Below are 26,506 nucleotides of genomic sequence, written 5' to 3'. Positions count from 1 at the left end.
TTTTGTACCAATATAATATTACTATACCATTGGCAATGTAGGTAGGGTTGCACACTATAACCATTTTATTTTAAGTAAATTTAAATACCCCCCCAAATAGCATGCCATAATATTTCTGCACGAAACAAGACTACTGACAGCAGCTCTTGCTTCTTTACCTGAAAAACACCCATGCGGAGAAGTAGAAGAGTTTGCTTTCGGCGGAGCAGGCAACAGACATCAGCTGTGACGCTGCAGCTGGAGCAAGACTGAACCAAGTGGTATTTTGGAGCACTTTGCAGGTTCGCATCCCAGTGCAAACTGCAAAAATAAAGCAATTTCAGTTCTTTTATCTTCAGAACAGTCCTGCTTGGTGCTATTCCCATCTTATGCCAAGAGTCAAGTCATTCCCTGTCCTACTGCACGTGCAAATGTGCTGTGCAGGTAGAGGCACTGCAACTCCCTGTGCAGCTGCACAATGCTTTTGCGCAGTGTTGCAGCTCCGGCTGGAGACCGCGCTGCCCAGCAAATGTAGGAACAAGAGCTCTGTAGCTGCGAAGCGCTGCTTTAACTGCAGAAACATTTTCCTCTTCCTGTTGAAGCCTGGTACAATGACCTAACTGGTCAAGTCGCATACCTGGACCTGGACCAAGAACTTAGATTCGCTGTGTTTCCCAAATCTAAATTTAAGCCACAGGTTTGACCCATTCATAACTGTCTATAAGCATACATATGTTTAAGTATGCTTTTTCAAGATGAATTTTCATCTTTTGGGGCCTATTTGATTATTTCAGCCTGTGTTAAGCGTTACAGCTGTCCTTTCATCTAGGCATGCATTTTGTTCCTTAGTTTGGCTGTACTGACTAAATACTACTTAAAACTTTATTCCTAATACCAAGGGCTCAGTGTCCCAACACCTTTTAATGGCTGTGACTGCTGGCTGCTTCAGGAAAGGCTCTGCTCTTCTCTGCCCCGCCGCCGTTGGGTCAGATCAAGCAACCACGATGCAAGGGCCGGGCTTCCCTCGGTGATCGTTGCTCTGTCCCTCCCAGAGCTGTCTAAGCCCGGTAAGATGTCAGAGCCTCCTGTCCCCCTCACGCTACGTGTGGCTGGTGTACACACCAGCACCGTCCCTGGCACAGATACCCGCACAGGGGTCCCCCCACCCCAGAAGCGTTAGAGCCACGACTGCTACGAGTGGAAGCAGCTTGCTGGTGCAGCTGCAAACGGCGCTGCAACGGGTGTTGTTAGCCTGTGGTCACGGTTAAATCAGACAGAGACCCTACTTAATATGCAACCAAAAACTAGCGAGCGTCGCCCACATTCACGCCTTCTCCCTGGCACCTTGCTGAGAACAGATTCCCAGTTTAGCGTAGACATACAACAAAAAACTAATGATCAGTTATTCCTCATTCTCTAACAGACTTCATAAACTGGTATCTGTGAGCAAGAGACTGCTCGAGAAACAGAAAGCCTGCGGATGTGTGTTTGCCTGCGTGCGTGAGCGTGCCTGTCCCCTGCCGACAGGGACAGCAATGGTGTGTCACCGTTCCAGCTGCTAGAGACTGAGCTCATGCAACAGACCCCTTTGAGCAGGGCTCTGCCTTCTGTCCCCAAATCCTTGTGACATGACAGTGTGACACAAAATCATGCAGAACAACACACAGAGGGTTGCTGAGTTCCTGGATGGCCGGAAATGAATTGCACCACACATACTACACTTGCAGAAGTAACGTTACTTGCTTTATTGGCAACACTAATATTTCTCTGCACTACCTGAGCAAGAAAACTACTAATTATGAAAATGCGCAAAAGTCTTCCCAATACAGGAATCCCAAATTAGCCTTTTTTTCAGAGACTACTCCATATTTCAGTTGTTTGAGATAGATACCTTTACAGCTCTAAGCCCATATGTCCCTGCCCGATGACTGCTGTGCAGCTCATCACCTGCAAGGGCTGGCAGATTCCAGTATCACATCCCTCACTATTTTGTCAAGGCTATAAATGAGCAAAGCACTCTCCTTATTGCAAAGGATGTTGGTTATAAATTACAGAGGTAAATTTCATATATTGCATATCTAGCTAGCTAGTGGTATAAACCACCCTCGGGTGAGGAAATTTAGGTGATACCTGTCACCACTTGATTGGTGTATCCTAATTTTTTTGAAATGTATTTTTCCTTTTCCAAGTTTAGCATTAGCATCTGAAAGGTTTCCTCTGCATTGCTTCATAATATCCATCCTCACTGAAATTATTTTTTTTACCACTGTGTGGCACTAAATGCAGCCTTTTTATTACCCACTGAGCCCAAAATTCCATGTATCATTATTGTGTTAAGAATTTGTGTTAAGATTAAAAAAAAGTCAAAGTGTTCTTAATATCATGGCAATCTTCTCTCTAAACAAACACTGTATGTGCCATCGAGAGCATTTCACCCATCGCAGTGGAAGCAGCAGGAGCCGAGAGCCACGCAGAGGCTCCATCTCTTGGGCTTTCGGTAGGGTTTAGCTGCAGCATCCCAATTTCACCCTCGTGAAAGTTGTTTCCTCTTGTTTGTAAATTGCAAATCCCTTGCGCAATTTATTGTAGTATTGTTCTACACGGCATTGAGATTGCTTTTAAAACACTTCTTTTAAAAAGCGTATTGGTGAAAAGCTCCTGTCTTGTCAGCCGAGAGATTCACCTTATTTTATCTATCAGATTTTTAAACCACGCTGTTCAGCAGCGAGAGCTGTATATCATCGTAAGCAATACTGCAATTTACCTCATATTTCACTCTTATTTCCTAAACTTCCTGCCCTCAGTGTCCGACACCCATGCAATTTCACTCACTCTCTAATGCCATTTTGCCCATTTTCCTGATTTTGTGCAGGTTTTATCTGTGCTCGTAGGGCATTTGAAGACTTGTTTTACTCTGCTTATCTGCACTTCTGCTCACAGCAGCACGAAGCTGCTTTGTAACCGCTCCACCTCCCAAAATGGGTACCAACCAACTGTGATGAGCTCAAGCACCCTCGATCCCGTGAAGGCGTACCTGAGCTATCCCTCTTGCCACCAGCTCAAGCGTGCTACGAAAGGAGTGAGATATTATTTTCCCCATTGCTCCTGCAGGCCCCAATCCTGCAAGCTCTTACTTTTGTGTTTAACTCTCGTTAGGCCACCTGGTCCCACCGGTACCCGCGGGGACACGTGGAGAGCCCAAAGACCATGCCCAGGAGCACACGGGTGCTGTGTGCTGCTTTGCTAACCAGAGGGAGCCGTGCCTGTTCAGCGATGCAGAAAGAAGGAGAAGAAAAGGGTCTTTTTTTTTTAATTTTTCCCTGCAGATCTTTCAAAAGCTGTAACTCAGTGATGAATATTCATTTCAATGTAGTACTGAAAATTCAACTGATGACACCTCAGAGAGAAAAGGATCCAGGAATAAAAGAAATTAACATATAGCTCCCACCTTACCATAAAACAAAAGTGACTTTTCAGAATATATTATTTAACCTAAAAGCATTTGAGCAGAATCACTTTAATATCTTTCAATCCATTAATTTTCTTCCCCAGTATTATTAATTTTCACTATGAACCCACAGGTTACCCAGAATATACTGTGTATTTCCTTCCCTAGGTAAACTTTTGTCATTCAAGGTTCAAGCTGCAGAGATGCTAGACCTGATTTTATACCTACCATTTAATCTCAGCTCTTAGGCTTAAATGTATTATGTAGGACAAGATAATTTAAGAAACAGTATAGGCAGCTGTAAGAGAAAGGAAAAGACACCATAAAGAGCAGCTCAGCAAATATGAGCTAACAGTTGTGGACAGCACATGTTTGACTTAGTTTGGTTAACAGAAAATAAAAGATATGGGAAAAGATATTACTAGCAAATGACAATATGGGAAATCATCATCTGTGATGAGTTTCAAATTAGGCAAGGCTTAAATGCAGAGGTCAGAAAGTCAGCTAAGTGGCAAACCAGCCAATAGGTACTTTTGTTGTCCTATACAGAAGAAATACAAATTTGTATTAACAGTAGATACCTTCTATAGATTAAGATACTCCAGTATTTACAGTTGCCATTTTGAAATTTGGTGGGGTACTGTCAAGGCTCTTCAGTTTTTAAAATGACGTATTGAAATCTTATTTTTGAGCGTATATACAGGAGAAAAGAGGCATAATGTTACCTAACCCTTACAAGAAGTCACTTGTGGTCACTTACTTTGTGGTTTTACTTGGGAAGGTTCCTCATTATTTTACCTTCAAGTTCACTGGGGCTCACGGAAAAAAAATAATTCACCCAGTCAAGCATAGTGTTTATCTCCCCAGTAAATCCAGTTTGGGGCTGGAAACTGGACATTTCTCTCCCCAAGCCCTCCGAGCATCCCACGCTAGCAATGTGCACCTTCAACACTTGACCTACAGTGCCAAGATCAAGCTCTTTACAAAATACATTTTAGCTGCTGGTTTCCTTGTAAGAGGTGGGTAGAGGAGGAGGAGGAGGAGATGTTACCTATCTTTTATGCCACAGTCACACTGTGAAACGCTCCTGTAGGAGCTGGGAAATTGCGTTCAAACCTTTCCTTGGCTGAAACCCAGGCACGGCAGCTGAGCGCACTACATAGCAGGAGCCGGGGCAGCAGGAGGCCCAGGGTACCTGCCGCCTGCTCCCTCCATCGCGCCAGAGACCGGTGAGGCCGAGGAAGCCTGAAAAAGGGCGCATGAGAAGTAGCACATCTCTGTAGCCGGGTAGATGGAGTATATAGGCGGCAGTGCAGGTGTTTGTGTCCCAGCTACGCTATAAGGGCAGATTTTGTATTTTAGTCAATAACTATTTAAAACAAAATACACAGCCGGCATAACCGAAAAGATACTCTTTGCCAGGCGAGTTCCCAAGCCATGAAATGGTAGAGCTGTGGTCACTGCTCTGGTCCTCTCTCTTGGGCCATGTTCTCTGCAACAGGCTGAAAAGGTTTCAGCAGAGGAGGAGAGGGAGCATCTCCTCCTCCTCCTCCTCCTCCTGCCCTGTAAGATGGCAGGTCATGCTCAGCCCACCACCAGCACAGTGAAAGTCTCCCCCACCCTAACCACTCAGCAGTGCTCAGCGAAGCTCTTAAATGAAAAAAAAAGCTGACTCCTGCTCAGATACCTGGAAGGAAGGATCGAGATCTCTGTTTTGCTAAAGAGGGTTCACGGCTGCAGCCCAGGTGAGGTTCGGAGCTTGCCCTGTGTCCTCTGGGACATCACCTGCCGCCTGCGTGCATGCAGCTCCCCGACAGACGGACCCTCGCTTTTGGGTCCCTTTCTGAGATACCTTTCCCATGTGCTAGGAGCAGAGCCTTGGGGCTTAACACAGGTTTCTGCAGTCTGCTCAGATCCACCCACCTGGAAATTAGTCATTCCAGCAGCTAATTGACTATGCTTTTGTACAGCTTTTTCAGGCCATTTTCTTCCCCGGACTCATTCCTTTCTTTTTCCTTCCTAGTCAATAATTTTTTTTTTACTCCTGTACCAACCTGAAAACCTCTGGGTCACAGCTGCTTATGGTCTGAAGGGAGAGAAAACTTCATTTCTTAAGGGCACAGCTCTGCTACTCTCCAGCAGGTGATCAATAGGTGCATACACCATATTATGCTGCAGGACTACGCACCAGAATATTCTATAAATAGGTTTGATTTTGCCTAGTAAACCTTTCCATTATATCCAAATAAATGTACTGATTTTTTTTCCTTATGATTTTATAGCTTTCTATTTAGATGCAATTGCCAATAACATTTTCTTTTGTTTTATGACAAGCAGAAGTAGGTCTCTGAAGTATTAGGTAGCTATTGACTATTGCGTTCAGAAAGAACAAAAGGTTCCTGAAAAGAAATGGATAAGAAAGCTGAGCAGAGAAGTGCTGCGAGAGCCAGGAACTTCCCCTCTAGGATGTAAGTACAAGCACAGAGAGACTGAACCAACCAGGTCACTGCCACATTTTAGCCTTTCTACCTAAAATGAAGGCTTGAAATCCCGAGATTGTGGGTTTGCTTTGGAAGCATTTTAATGTTCAAATATTTGTTTTCCCTTAGTGCTTCTAAATCCTTGTTATAGTGATTATAGCTCCCTTCTTCCGCCTCATTCCCAAACCCTACTCTGTAATTTAAGTCTGAGACACTTTCGCCAAGTAGTTTTGGATGAAGATGTTCTGGAAGCCACCGATACATCACAAAAGTCAATTTTGTGTTTCTGAATTAACTTCCTCACCTGTGCTGACCTCAGCTAGCTCAGTGCCCCCATACTCTCCATGAGATTTCATATCCATCAGTGTAAGTTAATAGGTTTAAAAGGCTGAACAGTAAAACCTGCAGAACAAGTAAAAGGCCAAAGACCCTGTGCCCTCTGCTGCTCTTTCTGCAGGTACTAAGAGGTCTGTCTGAAATGAATATTCAATCTCCCATGACAAAAATAAGCTCTTCTTCCCTATCACTGACTTCCCAAATGAAACAGCTGGGAGAAAGAGAAAGCACAGAGCTGCAGCTGTAGGGGAGCTGGGAAGGATCTACAGTAAATAATAGATCTCAAGTAAATCAGGGATGATGCTAGGTTTGCCCTCTGAGGGCTCTGCAGTCAGAGGCAAAGGCACGTGCCTTGCTTGGGGCTCAGCCGGGGGCCAGGGCTGGGAGAAAGGGAAAGCCCAGAGCTGCACTTTTAAGGTGCTGGAAAACATCTTCCAGAGCTAACTGCTTGATTTTGCTACTGCAGAATACGTGGTCTGAACATGGAGCTGGGTGCCCAGCCACGTGCCACCTTACTGAAAGCCACACACCTTAGGCTGGTATCATTCCCAGCCATCATGCCAGAGGCAGAAGGATTTTGGCAGGGACAAGTGCAATTCCTGCAAACCCAGCTACTGCCCTACCGGTCTCTCGATAGGAAGACTCTGTCGGCTTTCTCACGTCACGAGGCAGCAGAGCTCCTCGCTGCCAGCCTGCCCTTGCTAACAGACGCTGCAGGCACATCGTCTCAACCCCGCGAGCTGGAGAGGCAGGGAAGACAACAAAGGGCAGGATAAAGCCAAGGCAGCGTAGTGGGGCGAGGCAGAGCCGCAGGAAAGGACACTTTCCCCCAGCTGATTTTGAGCTGTATCCTTGTTTTACCCTGCTGTCCACGTTTTCCTCCTTCTTTTCCTTCCTGTTTTCTTCCTGCCTGAATATGAAGGAGCCTTTCAGCAGAAAGCTGCTCTGTGGCTTGTTTTGTAAATAACAAACCAAAGCATTTCTCTCCTGCTAAGTCCCCAAAAATCAAGCAAAAGAACTGTCCTCCTCTTGACAGAGGAGGCTGCTATGTTGGCTCGCAGTTCAGCCAGCACAACGTAGTCCTTTCTAGCCAGTCTCGCACTGCTGCATGGCAGCTCAGTCTTTCAGCCCTCAGAGAATGAGCACATTAGGAGCTGAATATAAGCAATGTTTGCTTCCAATTTGCTCAGGCTATGCCCAATTACTTTATTAATGGACTGGTTTGCAGCAGGGTTCAGATAAAACAAAGCTATGCTTTAGGTTTGGTTTTGCACTGCTCCCAGTTTCAGAGCAATAAAAATGAAGAAATGTTAACTTTCTTTCTGTGCAATTTTGTCTACAGAAGCATGAGCTAAAGATCTCTCTGTGGCAGCCTGTCCTCTGCAGAGCTCAGCACTACTGAATGTAGAAGGACAAATACTTTTATTTTCCTGATACCTTTGATTAGGAAAGGATGGCTCTTCAAGAGACAGTTCAACAGCTTTAAATATCTGTTTAATAATTCTTTTGGGATAATGAGTGTGATGCTGCCATACACCAAGCAAGCCCAGGGTCCATTTGGGTCTCCTCCTGCAATCTCACTTTTGGATTAAGTTCTCCTCCACAGGAGCGTTTCGTGCAGTTAGGAAAGCTGGGGGAAGGCTTGTTAGAGAGATCCAGGGGATCTCTGGATCAGCTTTCTGGGGTATCAGGAACGTGGTTGCTGACAGCAGCGTGCAGGTAGTGATAACTGTGCTTCAGAAAATACTGAGCGAGGCTGCTAACCCCTGAATGGGAAGGGGAGACAAGTATCACCCCTGCCATCCACCTCACAGACGAGGTCTTGAGAGTCTGGACAAGACAATAGGAAGAGGAGGTAGCTTTACATAGGTTTCTACTATTGTAAAGCTTAATTTTGGCCACTTTAGTACTTTGCCTCTCAGAGATGAAAACATCCGATACGTATGCTTGGAAATGCTTTCTGTAGAAGGAATCGGTGCAGGCAGAGCCATCTCATACAGAGCAGTACAAGACATGCTGGAAGGCTGCTGCCTTGTGAGATGATGTCCAGAGCCTGCTATGAACTGGGCCATGCGTGGACCAAGACCCAGCAGTGCTGCATGCTGTCCTGTCCACAGACTTCTCTGTAACTCAAGGAGGTCATCTTTAAACCAAAGGGTTTAGCAGTGGCTACTAGCTGCTGGGCTCTGTAACTGGTGGTGTCACCTCTGCCATTTTTAAAATCTACCTGTTCTTTAAAAGAATCATCTTCAAATAAATATAAATCAATTATTAGTGTATTTACTGTCCTGTGGTGCCTATTACTGTATTTCTTTTACAATTTTTTTAAAAGACCTGGGCTTCATATAGCATTCTAAAAATAAACCAGAAAATTGTGTTTTGTACTGCCTGGGGAGGGCTAATGTGTCTAGATCTTTTGCAATAAATACGCACCTCCCCTTGAAATTTTTATTTTGATCTCTGAAAATGTACATTGTACTGAAACACAGCTAAAAAAGAATATAAGAAGAAATGGAGAACACACAGACCTGGTAAGTGTCACACTATAACCACACAACCTCTTCAAACGGCATCAGATGTTAGCTATACTTGGGGACCTCCTCCTGCCAGACTAGAGGAATGCTGATATATGGTCATCAAACAAGACGTGGACCTTGGCAGAAAGATGTGAAGATTAAGATTCTTGCTTGGAAAAAGCCGTCAAAGTGATTTGGAAGAAGTGCTGGGTCCCCAATTCCAGTTGATAGCAAAGAGTACTACGTTTCACAACTGGTCAACAATATGGGGTGATAGAAGACGATTCATGATAACACACAAAAGAGCCTTAGATGCTTTGTTATAGGATATCATTTGTCCTCTATTTACACAGTGCCTTTGTTTCAAAGTACAAGTGAAGGATAACCGCAATGAAACAGAAAGCAATACTTGACAATGAAAACAAACAAGCCATCAGCTCTGGATCTCAAGTGAGAACAATAGATTGAGCTTACAGAGGAAAAGAAAAGATCAAGACAGTGGGAGAAGCAGCATAAAAGAAAGAAAATAGATTCCTATGGCTATATTTATAGCTGAAATTGTGAATGATAAGGAAATACTTTTTTGCTGCATCGCCTCGACGTAAGATGCAGACACCACGTCCACTTTTCTTTTAGACCCTTTCTCATGTGCTCCTTCGCTGGTGATAGTGCCTCAGTCTACAATACCCTATTGCAATGGATGCTGCAAGTTTTAAATCATCTACAGAGTACGTCTACATTGTACTGATGTCCCTGACCTTCTGAGAAGCACTGCAGTACTTAGAAAAATCATTTTAGCTTTGTTTTTGTCCCTCAAATATCTGAATCGCCCATGCCCTGAGCCCTGCTCCTTCCCCAAAGAGATTCTGCCTCACCCTTGTCATCATCTATCTGTCATCATCTATCTTGTCATCATCTGTCTACCCCTTTTCTCCCCTCCACGCTCTCCTACATGTCATCCAGGGCTTATCTGCCTCTGCCCCAGGAACAGTCTGCAGCTGGGCTAGGAATCACTGCAGCACCCAGGAAGACAGCAGAAGATGCTGAGGGAAAAAAAAAGGACTCTTCTAGAGAGTGTGGGGATGAGATGGGGATGGGGAGGACCGCCTTTCAGGGCATTAAACCAAGACAGCAGTTATACTTTCTGTGCAAGAAGGATCAAACCCCTTTATTGTTGTGTAAATAAAAACAAATGTATTCATTTTCATAGGCCACAGGTTAAGAAGTGCTATGCACAGCCAGTAGCCAAAGGACAGAAGGCGGTGGCCTTGGTGACCTGCAATCAGCTCCAGCCTGACGTGCCAGACGGGATCGGACTCTGTCTTCCCAGTCCACCCTGGAAAATCCCGAAAGCAAACCCTTCAGGACGTACAGAGTAGGGCCTCAAGATAAGTGAGAGATTCTGCAAAAGACAGGTAGTGTTAGAAGACACATATCTGACTTTGGCCTTCTAAAAGCCCAGGAATTAAAATTATAATTAATAGGTGTGCCAACAGGTTTTGGCTCCACTTAACAAGATCCCTCCAACAAAGTCTTGAGCCTTTGTTTTCTTTCCAGATCGGCTTCTGCAAGATCAAGGACTATCTGCTCCAACAGGCTGGCCACTGACCTACATAGAGCAGCAAAGCTCAATGCAATAAAGGGCAAAGCTGAACTTCCTTTTTAAAAATAATCTAAGTTTAGAAACAATTGAGATGCTGGTGTAGCCATATGACTCCAGAAGCTGCGGAGCCTAAAGCCAGTGGTTTAATCTGTACCTGGTTCTTGGCAGACCTTGTGCTGCTGCTGATTTTGCATCTAAAAAATCTCTGTTTAAGGTGTTACTAGTTCTGAATGGCAGAGGCATAAGAGGAGGCACAAAGAAACCATATTTCTTAATATGTAGCAGTCTCTTAACACAGTATTTTGTATTAATTTAAAGAGGTCTGCCCTAATTTATGCATATTGCCCAGCCCAAAGGAGGTTCAAATTCCTGACCTAGGCCTCCAGGCAGTATGGCAAGATAAGTAAAAAAAGTTAATACTATCTCTCATTATATGTCTCTAGTTGCTTACATGTCTTTTAACCGTTTTCAGGGCTGGGATTTTCTGAACTGCTCAGTGCTGGTCTAACTCTGACCTTCTCGCTTCCAGTGATTTGAGGCATTCATTCAAAATAGATCCCAGTATGAATATACAATTTGAGATGCAGACGTAGTTTTTTTTCTATTCTTACAGAGTAATATTTTGCTTGTTAAATCACATTAACTCAGTCTTACGCCAGTCCTGAAATACTTTATCCTGGTAGATCCTATATTCATCTTGCTGTGTGATTGATGTTTGATGACCCAAGCACATAGTCAATCTTATAATTTCCTAATTTGTACCAGGAGATTTTAAAGTGCAACTTATGCCATATCTAAGCAAAACCCCCTTACATGTGAGAAATTACTGGCCGTCCATTTTGTGATCGAACGCATACAGCAAGATTAGTGATCATCTGTAGCTCAGCTGTTATTTTTACTGGGTTATCAAAGCCCTGGGGAGGATTTTGTAAAGCTATTTAGGCTGAAGGAAGGGATTAAAGAGGTTTCTCCCCATGAAACATCTGTTGCAAATGTACTTTCTAATATTCACAGCAGAATGTTAAAATTAATCAGAAAGGGGAAGAGTCTCTTCCCTGTTCAGCAGCCCTACTCTCTGCTCAGCCATCCCATGGGCCAACCCACTGTTTCTTTCCCAGCCCAAACCAGAAGCTGCCCCCACCACTACAGAACAGAGGACTTGTTTGGATGCTATGCCCCTCAACACCTTCATGGGATACTTCAACTTCTTCCTCAAGCTCTCCTCCCTTTTGTCAATTAATGAGAAACTGGGACTTAAAGTGACTGTTACAGCCAGAAAGGCCAGCCATCCGTGATCTCCTTCTCTTCTTGCCCTAATTCCCAGACTCTACACTCATGCTTTTGGGGTATATGCACTTGCACATACTTTTTTTTTTCCAAACAGGTACCTGCTGGAACAGTGCATAATCATGCCTACTTTGAGCAATAGCTGATTATTTTCCCACATGGAGCCCACTATCTACAATCCCCCTATTTGTGTGAATTTAAAAAAAATCTGTGCTTGCTATAAAAAAAAAGAATAGAATATTAAACAAACTTGGGTACTAGCAGGTCTGATACTGATACAGCCCAAGAGCTGTTTTCTGTATTCTTCTCCTCCTCTCACAGGGCTCTCTCAAGCCCACTTATCCCAGCCCCAGGATAAAGCTTGTACTCTAGGGGCAAGGATAACTGTTTTTCTCCAGTAGCAGATAGGACTAAGTTGTGCTATGCTTTTACTGCTTATAGTATTGCTTTCTATAATATGTGGGGGGAAAGGAGATACCCAGTAATAAGCAAGCACATTCACTACAGACCAATATATACTGTGCAAATTTAAGTGCTAAAAGAAGTTGGATAAAAACAAATTCTCAGTTTATTCTCCTGCTTCATGCATAAGAGATTTTCAGAGAAGCCGAGGAGACCGGACTTGATGTTCCTCATTCTTAGTGCTTTTTTTGTTATTGAGTTTAAGAAAACAGTCTGGGGTTTTTTTTTCAAAGCAAAAGGAGAAGTAATTTAATTCTTCCCCTCTATATAAGAGGGGGAAGAATTATATACTCATGCTTATAGATGCTGGTCTTAGTAAACTGAAGCCTCAGGAGAGTGGGGGAATGGTTTACTGGTAGCATGACAGTAGTATCCTAATAAGAGCCATAAGTGACACCGATCACACTGCATTTCTGTCCTCAGTTCAGCCACAGTCAAGTGACAGACACCTTAAAAACACATCATCGTTGTTGCTGCTGCTGCTATCCCATCAAACACAAGAAGAGGGGTAGCACAACTACAGTGGCTGATGAGTGCTTAGTAGGACATACCGTCCTTGTCACTCCATGCTCCCAGCTCAGAGGAAAGGGACTGCCGTGTCTCATTCCTCTGGGCCAAGTTCACCTGCTCCAGGTCAGCTGCTGCCAGCAGACACATGAGCACAGAAGCAGTGGTGAGGCAACGATGCACCTACTATGCATATGTTAAGAAATAACAAAGCAAGGATACTAAGGTGAAAAACTCCTAAAGATGGATACTTGGGGAGCTCCCAGGAGGGCCCAGGACTTACACCCTGTAGTCCCCCAGGAATGGAAGAGGTTTCTTCTTGCAGAGCCAGGTTGTGGTAACAGAAAGTAGAACAGAAATCTTTAAGACTGTTTCATGCTGATAAATAGAAGAGTTAGAGTTAATTTGTAGTGCGGAGCATGAGGACAAGGTCATAAATAAGAAGGCAGACAGTAAAACAACAGCAAATCCCTGCGCCTACTGCTATAAATTGCAACTCAAAGATTAACTGGTAATAGGTATACCAGCCAAGCTCTTCTACTACGGCATAGGACTTTAAAAAGTCCTTAAGCACTTCACCTGGTTGTGGTTGTACCAGAAATCCTGGTGAATACATCCTGAAACCTGAGAGTGGATACAGTGACCAACTGACCAGGACTTCTTTCCATGGCAATGAGGAAGGGATGACCAGGCTTCTCCCACCACTGGTTTGCACAGGCTGTGCCGCAGTAATCTGGGAGTCCACCCTCAGTGCCTTTTCAGGCCTTTTGGTTGAGAATAACAAAATAGTGAAACATGCGAGCTCTTGTCTACTAAAAACTGGAGTAAATCCAGAGTAATGTCACAGGGGTCATAAAACAGCCTGTAAATAACCGCTGAAAACCTGGGCTATATTAAAACTGGTGATATGTGATTAAAAAAAGCTATCATTCCGCTCAGCCTCTGTGCCCACATCCAGGTGACACACTGCCCGCTCCGCAGGGATGGCTGGGACGCAGCAGTTGACTTGGCAACTGCTGCTGTAATAAAATATTTTCCCTCCAAATCAGAAAGTATTAAAAACATACTGACAAAATGCACCATGCATTTTTCTCATGTAATAAATCTGCTTTTATATTTAAAGACCGTACTTCTTCCCCTGGCAGGACATAACTGTGGAATATTTCTTTCCTCAGAAGACACTGGACCAGCCCGATTTCTGGAGGGCCTGTGAAGGGGCAATGCAGAAGTGCAAAAGAGGAGTTTTGTGCAGGTTGCTGCTGGTGGAGACACAGGAGATGTTCAAGAGACGTCCATGGGCTGAAGATACTGTAAGGAGCAAGCCATTATACATCTCACAGACTCAGCTGGCTAATGCAGGACAGAGGTCTGCCAAAGCCCTCCCTACTCTGGGAAAAGGACTGTCACTCGGTCAGGTCAAAAATTTCCTGCGTTCCCCATAGTGCATGAGCTCCCACTCTAACACGCTTCTGAGCACAGCCCAAGGCAGGTGAGAGCATTTACTCATGCTAAAAGACCCCTACAGAATCTGTACAGGCTGTTGTGACCTGTTCTTAAAGCCATTTTGACTCAAGCTATTCAGATAATATCTTCTGTTGAGGGGTGCGTATATGAGAAAGAAGCTAAGACAATTTCCAGGTACACCCGGCCTTTCGGGGCTGCTGCCTGGCTTTAGAGGACATGGAGCTGTTCCCTGAAAGGAGTAACCAGAAATAACTGCAGCCTTACATGACATCTGCAGCCAAGTCTCAAACACAGATGACAAATACCTTGTCTTGAATATAAACTTGGCTATTCTACTTAATAAAGGCATCTATTAACTAATTATCGGCCGGTGGTTATACAGCCCTCCCAAGTACAGCAGAATCAGGATTCGTGGTGTGAATGGTAGCTGCCTCTTTTTCCTACATTTTTTGCAAAATAACTCTGGGGAGGCGTGCAGGGAAGCAAAGCCTATGAAGCACGTTTAATTAGATAAGCTGAATCTGCAACGTAGAATTTGGAAACTGACCAGGTTCGGGATGGATCGTTCAGTAATCTGGCTGGGTGATAGTGGACTCCACTGATTTATGTGTGAATCAGCTCCTGCTCTTCTGGGTTTCCTTCTCCCCTTCAGTTCAGTAATTCATTCGCCCACCTCTTCTCCCATCTAAAGCTTCTGGGGTTTTTCACATTGGCATCTCTCTGCCCTGAAACACACACATATGCTTGCTTTTTCAGGTTTTGCAGGGGTAGAGAAGCGGAGGTGCACAGATTAGCACTCGATGGGTAATGGGGCCATGGAGGAGATGACTTCCCAGGTCCCCTGTCCTATGGGATTTCTGCTGTATCTTCTTAACCAAGAAGCTCCCTCTTCAAGGGGAGGGAAAAGGGTTCTGTGTATCTCCTGTGGTTACCCTCACTGATATTTATTTCCCTGGAAGCAGGCTGTAGAAATCAAGAAATCAAAGGGACAAGACTACAACTTGCACAAGGGCTGAGAAGCTTCTTAAAGCAGCTCCAGGGCCAATCACAGTCATTGAGATAGTGTGAATTAGCAGCACTGTGTGTGTGTCAAAGGGCACCCTGATGAAGAAACACAGATTATCCTTCATATTGGCAAAGTAATATCTGGGACAAGCTTGCACAATATAATCTAGAACTCAAGGTGCCCGTGGCCAGGTAACTGCACCTGAACTGCTGACTCCTCACAGGTTACGGTTAATTCACCAGAGCCCTAGTCACCATCTTTTAACATTGTCTGAAAAGTGCTGGAAGTGTGTCACATCCCCTGTATGCTCATATCTGGGGGCCAGAGACAAAACCCAAGCTGGTCCCTCGGGCTGAAGGCAGCAGGGAAGGGGCAGAGCACCCGGTGAGCAGAGTGACGGCTCCTGCTGCGGGAGGGAAGAGGGAGACGGGGAGCTGTGGAGGAATCTCTTCAGTGGAGGACAGAAAGTGGAGTCTTCAATTCTTGAAACTGCACAGCAGATTAAAAAGAGGAGTCGCTGCCTGGCGTTTTCTCTCTCAACAGCAAACTGCTGGCCAGCCACTTTGGAAGGAAACTCATCAGTTTGCTTACAGTGTCACCTGGAGCTCTAAAATAATTTTTCTGTAGCTAGCAAATATTTGGGCTTAAGTGACACTGGTAGTGCTGCAACCCCAGGGAAAAATATGATGAAGGAGGGGGAGACAGGGCTGCAAACGCAGGAGACGTGCTGTGTTTGCACAGCAGGCTGCCGGTCCCCGAGCAGCCTGTAAGCGCTCGTGCCTGCCTCGCAGAGCAGGTACTCGACGTGCGCGTGCAGAACACGGCTGAGTAACACGCCTGTGCTCCAGCCGACGCTTCGGCTTCATCGGCCTGTGAGCAAGAATCAAGGCATGTCTTACAAGTCAATAGTTTTTGAATGACAGAACAGGTGAAGGCTGATTTCAGAGGCCTTTGTGTGCTGGGTTGGATTATTACGTGTGTAACAAGGTGCAGGCAGTGACTGAAGCATTTCCTGCAGCTCTCTCCTCCCTCGCGTGAGTTCCCTGGTACTCACTCGCACGTTTGCTTTCACAGTGTAATCTGGCTTTCTGCAAGGGGTGCTCATTTTCGTCTGTCCTCCCACCTAAGTTTTGCAAAGCTGTGAAAGCAGACTATCTTTGAGACATCTAACACTCGATTCCTTTTGGTTGAAAAGCTTGAGTTTCCATTTTGGGGAAACAGTTGTGGTGTAGCTCCATTGCAGGAGGACTTTTTAAAAGCCTGATGTCTGATGTCTCTTCCATTAATCATACTTTCCAAAAAAGATTATTTAATATGTCAGAGCTAAACAGAAGTGCGAATAAGTCATGCACATGCAATATAAATTACCCATTCAATTCTAAAATCATTCAAGCCTCATGAACTTCCTTTGCTGGTACCTGGACCTATTAGCTGAGAAAGTTCTGCCTAAATTCTAGTCTCTTCAAATCAGAACTGAACTCATTTTTTTGTGACAGAGCAGGGAAGGGAGCCGTGCTTCATTATTTTTAATAACAGAACAAGAAGTAAAAGAGTTTTCTTCTTCCAGGATTCTCCAGTGAGTATTTTTCCCAACCAATATCTTTTCTTCTTTCAAGGTAAATATATTGCTCTCTTGCTGGTTGAAATATGAAGCCAAGGAATCTATATTAATATCATCATTTTAAGCTGAAAAAACCACCTGTACTCCAAGAAGCTAACAAGACTAGATAGCTGACCAGCATCAAGGTTTCCACTGTGGTTTGACTCTTGCCGCGTGCCTACTGTCAGACAATTCTTTGAATACAAAGGCCAGAGTGGAAGTGTTGCCTTTATACTGTATACGTGCACTTCAGCTTGAGCAGATTTAGCTGTGGACACGTACTGACTCCATTTCTTCTAACAAACATCTTGCTATTTGTCTCACCAACACATACCAGCATCTTTTCTGCAGAATACTCACTACCATTGCTCCTTCTGTATGCAATGTGCACGTGCATGCAACCCAAAAAAGAAACACCCCAAAGCAAGAAACTGATGAAGTAGTAAGCAAAACCAAATCGCATAAAACCAGGTACTGTAGGAACAGAGAGAGATTGGAATAATCTAATTTACAGTTAACAACTCAATTTTCCATGAGAGCAAGAGGCCGTGCTGGAGCGACACTAACAACTTTTATTCTTTCTAACAAGTCTGTTGTGACCTGAATTGTACATCAGAGGATCGTCTTGGTCACAGATGCAACCCAGATTTAAAGGTTAGCCTACAACCACCATAGTGAAATTCAAGAGAGAGATAGACTTCAGAGGAGTGAAGAACTTAGTTAATATCCAAAAGTAATGCAAATTCTATCCTGATACCATGAATAAAAGGATATTAAGTTCAAAAGTTCTCTATTAAGAAGTACAAAGTTGCCTTAGTCTAAGCAGCCCCAAACTAATATGTGTTAATAGTAGCTGGATGGTTACTATATGCTTCCAAAACAGGATAAAATGATGTTGGAAAGTTTCCAACACTGTTTACTGATGTATTAGGATGTGTTTTAGAAGGAATACTTTATTTTAAAAAGCATGCAATGGAGAGGCAGAGCTGCAAGGCAAGGTGACAATCAGCCCCCAACTGTGTGACACTTTCTTTGGGTACCCTACCAGGATAGCCTTAAGATTACAGCCTTTCCTCCCAGCTTAAAGACGGACTGATGGACTGTCAGATTAGTCCTACCCCGGAGCAGATTCTCCTTTCCCTTTTATCTCCCAGCTTTCACTGCTTTCTGCCTTTCTCCATCTGATTAGATGAATTATCAAAGCATATTTTTGTGCTGAGCAGAAAACCCCATCCCAGTGCAGCATGAATGGATTTTCAAAAGAACCTAATCTTGGTTTTGATTAGGCTTTTGATGAACAGAGAAGACGAAGCCCGTTAGTCTCTGCAGTGAGTCCACCAGGCACCCCTGGAGGTTAACCGACGGATGTTCATTGCTCCAAAAGGCCTCCAAAATTTCACTTTTTAAACGCAGGCTCTGTCGCTATCTCCTCTCTGTCTTCACTCCCTCCCCTGCATCTTCCTGCTGCCTCCTGGCCCTGAGCCTCTCCCCGACGTCTGCCACCACCGCCTTGCCCCACATCTCTCCTGCTCCTGCCTGGATCTCCTGCAGTCAGGGCTGGAGCCAAGCCAAGCAGTCTTGGTGGAGTTTATCAGCTCAGGATCTGCCAGCAACAGGTCTTGGCCCCTGCGGGGGCCGGCGTACCTCGCCACCGAGGCGTGCCTCTGCTGTTTGAGGCAATGTGGGCATTGAGGAGCCTCAATGTCACCCAAAGCCAACAGGGACCTGCGGCGCCGTTCCCTCCTGCCGTGCCGTGCCGCGTCAGGAGCCTCTGTGCAAATTACTACGTCTACATATCACAGCGATCTGCCTGTCAAAAATAGTAGCTTTGGTCTTGAAGTCGGTATGAGGATGATGCTGCACCCAGATTAATGAGCATACTCACTCTCAGCAGGGCCAATTAGCCAGGGTAGGCTGGTGGGTTAATTCAGTTCCAGAGCTGGCTTGTTTTCTAGTTATGACCTTGTTTGCCTCTCATTTGGGTATCTTTGCATGCTGTCACACTACATCTTGAGACCTGGCAGCATCTATGCCACTTCTGAAACACCGCTTAGTCATTTAGTTCATATAAGCCTTGTCACACTCAGCAGAGCTATACATAAATACGTTTTAAATATCTAGGCACCAGCACACTTCTCAGGTGGTTTCAGGAACCCAGCCCACACAGCCATTTAATGCCAACCTGAGAGTGGCTGATTGCTGCTTTATGCAAAACCTGGGCTGACACATTGTTTGATATATCTATCACAAAAGTAAATCAAATTGCAGCATAAAATACAAGAATCAAATTAAAATACTAGTGATCACCATACTACTAGTTCACAGAAAGAGGGGACAGCTAGAATGGGCACCTAGAAGACTGAAAATCCACCGGAAAATATAAGTTCAGTGACAAGCCCTGAGAACTGCCTACATTTATTTGAAGAATAAAATCCTGTCTGTCTCTCTCATTTGCTCTTGAGGGAGGAAACTAACACTTAAAAGATGTACATAAAGTCTTCAAGAAAACAATTTAAATGAGGTGACTGTCTTCAGATTCACTTTCAGAATAAAATCCCTTACACTGGGCTCATAGTCACAAGGCTCAAGGCAGCAGTAGCAAAAAATTTAGTAGGCCTTTAGGTGAAGACAGAACCTTAGCCAAAAAAGAGTTAAAATTTTAAAAAGTCAGGAAAAAATTGCTCATTATACCTACAATAATCTGAATTACTGTACCATATCCGTATTTTAGTATTACCTAGTCATCGAGGTTGAAATATCTTGTTATTGCCATAATTCTCCAAGAAGCAATTGTATTACTAAAGACATTATGAAAAAAAAAGGAATTTTCCTGATTAGTAGGAACAATGTAGCAGGACCAAAAAAAAATTGTTTTATTCAGTATCTTGGAGGGATAGACAGAACCACATTTCTGAAAAATTGCCTCTTTCATCTCTCAGAAAATTGAGCCTGTAATTATATTCTAGATCTGGGTAGAGACTTAGTTTTTATATCATTGTTATGCACTTGTTCTTTATATATATGTTAATGTGCCTTTTTTAAGTTTTCTTAATTTTTATGTATAGATGATTCATTTTGAGCAGCATTAAAGGCATCTTGAAAATTTTCATCTTTTTTCCACACATTTTTGCAAATCCGGTCACAGCTTTGCATAGACGGGAGTTTGTACCCGAGTATTTTCAGTTTACGTATTTACAGGAACAGTTCTGAGTTAACACAAAGTAACCACGGAAAGCTGCAACAACCTTCTCACTGGAGCAAAACTGTAAGGAGATATTGAAAATGAGCTGCTGTTAAGAGTAACTCCGTTAAATTGCAAATACAGATGTCAGGGTTGCGCAGGGCGGGTTTTGCAGGAGGCTCGGGGAAGGCGGGGGGAAGGCTGGCAGGGTGGGGAGGTGCGATTAGCCGGGGCCCTCGGCAGGGACGGGGTTATCGCCGGTGGGGACTCCTGCCAGGTCACGGGGCAGTATTTCTCTGAAGCGGACAATCTGCAGGAGTTCAGTCATAATAAAACAGGATAAAGTGCGTTTTCGTAAACACGGAAAGGACGCAGGCTCACGCTGCGAAAACAGCTGCGAAAACTGTCAGTGTTTTGGAGATTGACTTTCTCGGCTTCAACTTTTAAGATATTTAATTCTTCATAGAATATTTATACAGGAAACAGTGATTATGAGGAGAAATTTCAGGTCTGAGTACGAAAAAAGAGTGTTTTCAAGGGAATATAGTGTTTGGGGATTTGCTTTTGCAGAATCTGGTAAAAACAGATGGAACTGAGGGGAAAAAAGGTAGTAAACTTTTTTATCAGGCATGTTTTCCCACAGAATGATCAGTGAAGCAGAGACACTTGTTTCAATGTGTGCAAATCTCCAGTTTAGGGACGTACGTGAGTATCACAGGGGGAGTTTCAGAATTCAATGTCCGGATCTCTCAGACCCAGATTCTGCACAGAGAAACCAAAAGGAAAACCTCGGGCACTGCTGGCACTTCCAACATTACATCAGTAACTGCGTTGCTTCACTCGCCTTATACTTACTGTAGGGTGGCTACTTTTGTCTGCAGTTGTAATGCCGCAGCATAGTGATAACTCACGACGAAAGTGCGTGAGGCTTCACTGTGTAGTTTCATCTTCACTGTGCTCGGGCTGATCATTGAGCCTGAGCCCCACCAGCTACCTTGGCAGGGCTCCGGGTAGCAATGTGGCACAGTCACTTTCAAAGCTCTATTTCCTACTATGTTGATGCCTTCTTTTTTGCTTATAAAAGGGTTTCCATTTTTAATGCCTTAATTCCTGCTCAAATTTTAGAGATTTGTCAACAGATTTAAAAATTGCACATGGCACCTAGATGTTTAATCCAGCTCCGTGTCTACTACTAGATGACTTAGGCATTACTCATCTACTCTTGTACAGCTCAGAAAGCTTGCGCTCGCAGATCCCTTGCAGGACTAGGACCACACTTCACGAGTTAAGAACAGCTCTCCATGCTCAGCCATGTTTGGCGTTGGCATGTTGCATATGACAAGGCCAGCTGTACTAGTGGGGGTCTGGATGTCTAATCGACCAGAAAGAGCAAGCAGCTATCTCTGGCGTCCTCCCCCGTCCCCCAGCAGAACACATTTTTCCAGAGCCACTGATATTCTTGCAGCACAGACCTGATTTATGACTAGTGCCTCCAGGAGCTACCGCATTGCACATGCTTAATTTGATAGTAATAGTTACAGTAGCACAAACTGATAACATTTACAGAGGAACTTTCTGTAAATGACTTGTATTTACAGAAATAAATTCCATTAGTATTCCCTATTTTCAAACATTCAAATCCATGAATATGAATGCTCCTGCACTTGTATAAAAATACACTCAAGATGCTCATACTAAAACATTATTGAAACATGTACATATATATATATAGATATATGAGAGAAATACAGAATGAGAATTAAAGAAAAGAAATACACTAAATATACTCTATTAGAGAAATACACTAAATAAATACCTATTTTTAAATTGCCTATTCATCCCATATAACAGTCCAACAACTACGTTGCTCAGGCGGATGGTCCCCTCTGCTACTTTCAGTTGAAGTACACAAAGCTCAACTTAGCAATTAGATTAAAAAGTTGAGCTACTTTCTAATTTCCACATGTTCAAGTACATTAAGCAATTAGCAGAAACATTTTGTGGATTAGCTTTTGCAAGCCCTGCTAGAGGGGCCTCGTGTCCTTAGCCTTGCTGGAACTGCACGCTGATGAGCTAATACACAGGTTAAACCTGCACAGCCCCGTGCCATTTGCTGCAAAACACTTTGCACGTGGAAGTAGCATCTCTTCTATTAACTCTGAATGTTTTTAACATCTATAAGTTATTTGTTTGATAGAGGGCAATAAAGAAAGGTGGAAAGGGCTGTCCCTTTGACCCACAGTGTAGTGCTCTGCAGCAGCTCACAGTAGCCTCGGGTGGTTTTTATGCCCAGGATTAACAGGGATTGGGAACGATGCAGAAGCAGCATGCTGAATCAAGGGTCAGAAATCACTCTGCGGGGCAATTTCTCCAGTAAGATCCAAAAACCATGATATTCCAAGTACAAACAAACACCGTAATGCCCTATATTCAGAATTTGTTTATTTAATCTCAATTTTTCTACAGTAAATGGTGCAGCTCAGAGCTTGTTTGGATGAGCTGACAATGCCGTGTTTCATGGCAGAAAGGTTTGGCTGCAAGTGACAAAGCTATCAGAAAATTTGGGAGATATGAATGCAAGTAAGTTTGTTAAACTTTGACAGCAAATGAGAGAAAAAAGAGAACTTGTTTTCAATCAGAGATGTTGTGTCATGCTCTTTTTCCCGTATTAGGGAAGGCAATGAAGCATTTCTGTTTATGCTGAACTTACTCCTGGTAGTTGTGGATACAATTAGTTTCAAATATGTATTCTTTAAAAAAATCTTTACCTCCCAACTACATATTGAACTTTGATGAAAGAAAGATTCTCTTGGATCCGTTCTCAGACAGATGGATTTCTACCTCTGGGTTTATTTTTTGCCTCATGTTCATTTTGGCCTTATGAAGGATTCAGTATTAAGAAAAGTGAAACATTTCTTTTTCTGCAAAGTCCTCTCCGTGTAAAAGCAGCATGCCTCTTTTTTCCTCATCCTTGATTCTCTGTCCCTTTGGTCCATTTCTTCTCCGCAGTCTTCAAGCATCATAAAAGCCGCAATTCTCTTTTCCCTAGGTTTCTAATAATTATCTCTCACTTGTTTCCACAGTCTCTCTCCTATTCCCTTTAAGAAAATTGCCAACACTCTACAAACTGCATAATGAATAATAATGAAGTATTTTATTGCACACTTAGCTGTAAGCACACTCATGAATTATCTAAGTTTGATTATGAATGAAGATTTACACTTAACCTTGCCTCAGATATATAGGTGCATTAAGAATATCAGCAATGTCTGTGACAGACAGAAACGTCTCCAAGTTTTCTGTAATAAGCGAGAAAATCCCGTCTTGATTTGCTCTTCAGCAGTCTCAAGAATATGTCTGTGGAACAAAAGTATTCTTTTTCTCTTAGCTGAAGGACAGAGCTGCATAGTTCATCATGCCAAGCTAATGTATTTATGGTCTGAAGAGCTCTCCTCACCCCCAGACTTCAGGCTTACAGTGGAATCCAAGGTATGTAATGATGATATGAACATGATATACTTTACTGTAACCTGTGCTTCAGGCAGCTGTTAATGCCAGTCTAGCTTTCTGTAGTCTGCAGCCAAAGGAAAGTTGTCTGCAGCATATGTATAGCTTCAGTCCCCAGATACTTACTGTGAAGTCAATGGCACGCTGAAGTAGATGCCACAGAACCAAAGAACCATTTGTTAAAATGCAAGTCTCAGATGTTAACGTATATTTGGGATCATTTCTCTGCCTAAGAAAGAAATTAATTTCCTCCCTTCTAAATTACTCTTGCGGTAGCATCTAAAGTCTCTCACAAAGATCCAGAGACGCATCGTACTAAACTTTATGGAAACACAGGAAAAGATGGTCTGGCTCCAAAGAGATAAAAGTCAAAGGTAGCAAAAAGGTCAACACACATAAAGGAGAAACCAAGAAGTACAGTGGGAAGGGGAACAGAGAGATACACTGACCTTCCCACAACTGCTGAGCAGATCAAGAACAGAAGGATTTGAACTCAGTCTGTTGGCTCCTAGTCTAATCTTCTGTTGCATGCTGCTGCTTCTGACAATCTTGGTCAGGAGAGAGATGCCTTACTATTTCAATATTGCCACAAATAATCTCTTTTTAAGAGATGCTCTTGTTATGCAGACCCTTAAATTTTCAGCCCCAGTTTATGCAAGTTATATGCTGCTTTGTTAACTGGGAGATAATTTTATTTTTAATTGAGTGTAAATGCTTTCAGTGGCATCCAGGTCAATAATATCCTACTCCCTGCTTAATTTATGAACGTGCAACACTTACGCACACGATGTAGATCCAAAAATATGCACAGTGAGTTTCTCTGCAGCATCTCAGTGGTTCTGGTCCTGAACAGTCAGGGAAGGGTATTAATCAATCTTATTGCTTTTCCTTGGACTCTTGCTCTCATTGATCTACAAAAAAGAACATGAGTAATTTTTCAGTTCAGACCTTCAAAAAGCTAGGTAGTGTGGAAGGATTGCTTGGTTTTATTTATACGGAACACTCCTCCTAAGACATCCTCATAGCATGTTTACTTTTGTGCAGCAGTATGACATTGTTGACTCATGTGCTTTTTTTTTCTTCTATAATTTTCAAATATTTTTCTACTGAACTGCTGCCAGTAAGCAGTTCCAATTTTTTAATTATTAATGGTAATTTATTAACATTAAATGATGTTTATCAGTACCTAAATGTACCTCAACTATGAAAATACCAAGTGAAGTATTATCAAAGGCTTCATTAACTTCATCATATATACTTACAGCTTCTCCCTGTACTCTTACTTATGTGCATACATTACTGAAAGCAATGGCAACATGTATGATTGTACTGTGGATTAGATTTTAATTATTACAGTGTATAGACAAAGATGTAATTAAGTTCATGCAATATACAACTGCTGTAGGATAACTTTACCTTCTTCGCAACATTTTCTAGAAAACCAGTTCTCTACAAAGTGACTCTGTTTTTAATCACACTGCCAAAATATAAAACTGCATTCATAATTCAGATGCTGTACACAAAGTACATCTTCAGCATGGAGGTCTCAAGATCTTTTTGGAGTGCAGGGGCATCACCCATGCTTACAAAGAGGTGGAGCTCAGGTATGGACCCAGCTATCACCTACATCTGAATTTCTCATCTGCAGAGCCAGCTATCAGGTGCCAGACTGAATTTGCAAGCGCACAGTGACAGGCAGGCTTTGTGGATGAGGGAAGATAAGAAGTAGGTGCAAAATTTGCAGCAGATCAATGTGGACAGCACAGACATGCTATTTATCTTCCCAGAGCTCCTTGGAAAGGGCCCAAGACACCTTCAAGGGCATTTCCTCTTACAAGAGAGAAAGTGAGCACCTCCATGGCTAAACTCCTTAGTGATCTATAAAGGATTAAGTGTTAGAGGGAAACAAGAAGAGACAAAGTTCTGTAATTGATTTTTGGCAGAGAGGAGCACTCAAAAAACCCCACAGATCTGGTAGTAGCAGGCAAAACTAATTTCTTGGATCTAGTGCTGCACAGAAGTATGAAAAGGGTGTAGACAGGAAAAGATGACAGCGAGACCACAGGGCAAAAACAGAGAGTAGGAGCTGCCTGCATGTTAAGAGAAGGAGATGGAAAAGAAGGCAAAAAAGATATCAATGCCAATTTTCTTTCCGTAAAAGCCCCGTTTTCTACTCGATTTTTTCAATTTTACCTTAGCCTTTGACGTCAGTGAACAGTGTCTGTTCATTCTAGCAATAAATCTAACCCACAGTTTCTAGATCCCACTATTTAATGAGGTTTAGGAACTTGGTCATTTGATTATTTGCACATTTCTACTGAAGTATTTGTCTGTGTGGCATTCTGACCACTACATCCATCATAACACACACCTTGGAGTAAGCGTAACAGTGGGTTTTGCTTGCCTGAGCTTTTTTAAAATTGAAATGCAATTCCAAAAGAGGAGCTAACCTGCATGTGTAAAATCATAAGACTACTTTAGCATCCTGCAAACATGTTTGGAGAGAGCAAAAATAAACATTTAAGCATGCTGATTAAGGCATTGATTCTGCAAATACTTACTACCAGGCTTAATCCCTTTGAAATCAGGGGGACTATTCACGGTCAGAAAAGCTGTGCCTGTGAGTAAACATTTGCCTCCCTCAGCCCTTGAAAGCGATTGCAGGCAATATTTTTCTTCTAGATGGACAGTGCTCGCTCGTTGGCAGTCCACAACTATGAAATTACATATATTGTAATTGTGAAAATTATATAGGACTGCCCCTAATAACAGCCTGTAGTCAGTAATTGGCTCGGTGGTGAGACGAGAAGCGCTTAGTCATTCCGTGAGAGGCAGGCAGGAAATGCCAAGATGAACTGTCGTAATTAGACACATATTATTAGTATTTATTAAAACACAACTAGTTACACTGGTTGTGCATATTCTGTAGGCAGACCTTTTGAAAAACTGAGTAATCTAGCCTTAGCCCCACAATATAGGCCTTGTTTACAATAGAAAGTTGTGCTGACCTAACTGTATTGCTACTGTTAAAGCTGTACCTCTCCCATTTAGGAGGAGTTGTATCAGAATATCTTATTTTTCCTTAGCAGAAGGAAAACCAGTGGCAGTGTAAAACACCTTCGTACCAGTA

At 43.1% G+C, this 26,506-nt stretch overlaps 1 long non-coding RNA gene across 1 annotated transcript; it reads right to left on the bottom strand.

Moving 5' to 3' along the window:
- Positions 1 to 164: 164 nt before the first annotated feature.
- LOC142408598 (uncharacterized) lies at positions 165 to 26,097 on the bottom strand. The gene is made up of 3 exons (XR_012775351.1): positions 25,938 to 26,097; positions 24,157 to 24,287; positions 165 to 300 (listed from the first exon to the last, which is right to left on the bottom strand). It is a non-coding gene; the product is annotated as an uncharacterized LOC142408598 (long non-coding RNA).
- Between the last annotated feature and the right edge of the window lie 409 nt (positions 26,098 to 26,506).

The sequence above is a fragment of the Mycteria americana genome, chromosome 4 (assembly GCF_035582795.1).
Source record: "Mycteria americana isolate JAX WOST 10 ecotype Jacksonville Zoo and Gardens chromosome 4, USCA_MyAme_1.0, whole genome shotgun sequence".
Taxonomy (NCBI): Eukaryota; Metazoa; Chordata; class Aves; order Ciconiiformes; family Ciconiidae; genus Mycteria; species Mycteria americana.
Note: the sequence above shows the minus strand (reverse complement) of the source record. Positions and strands in the feature narration are given on the sequence as shown.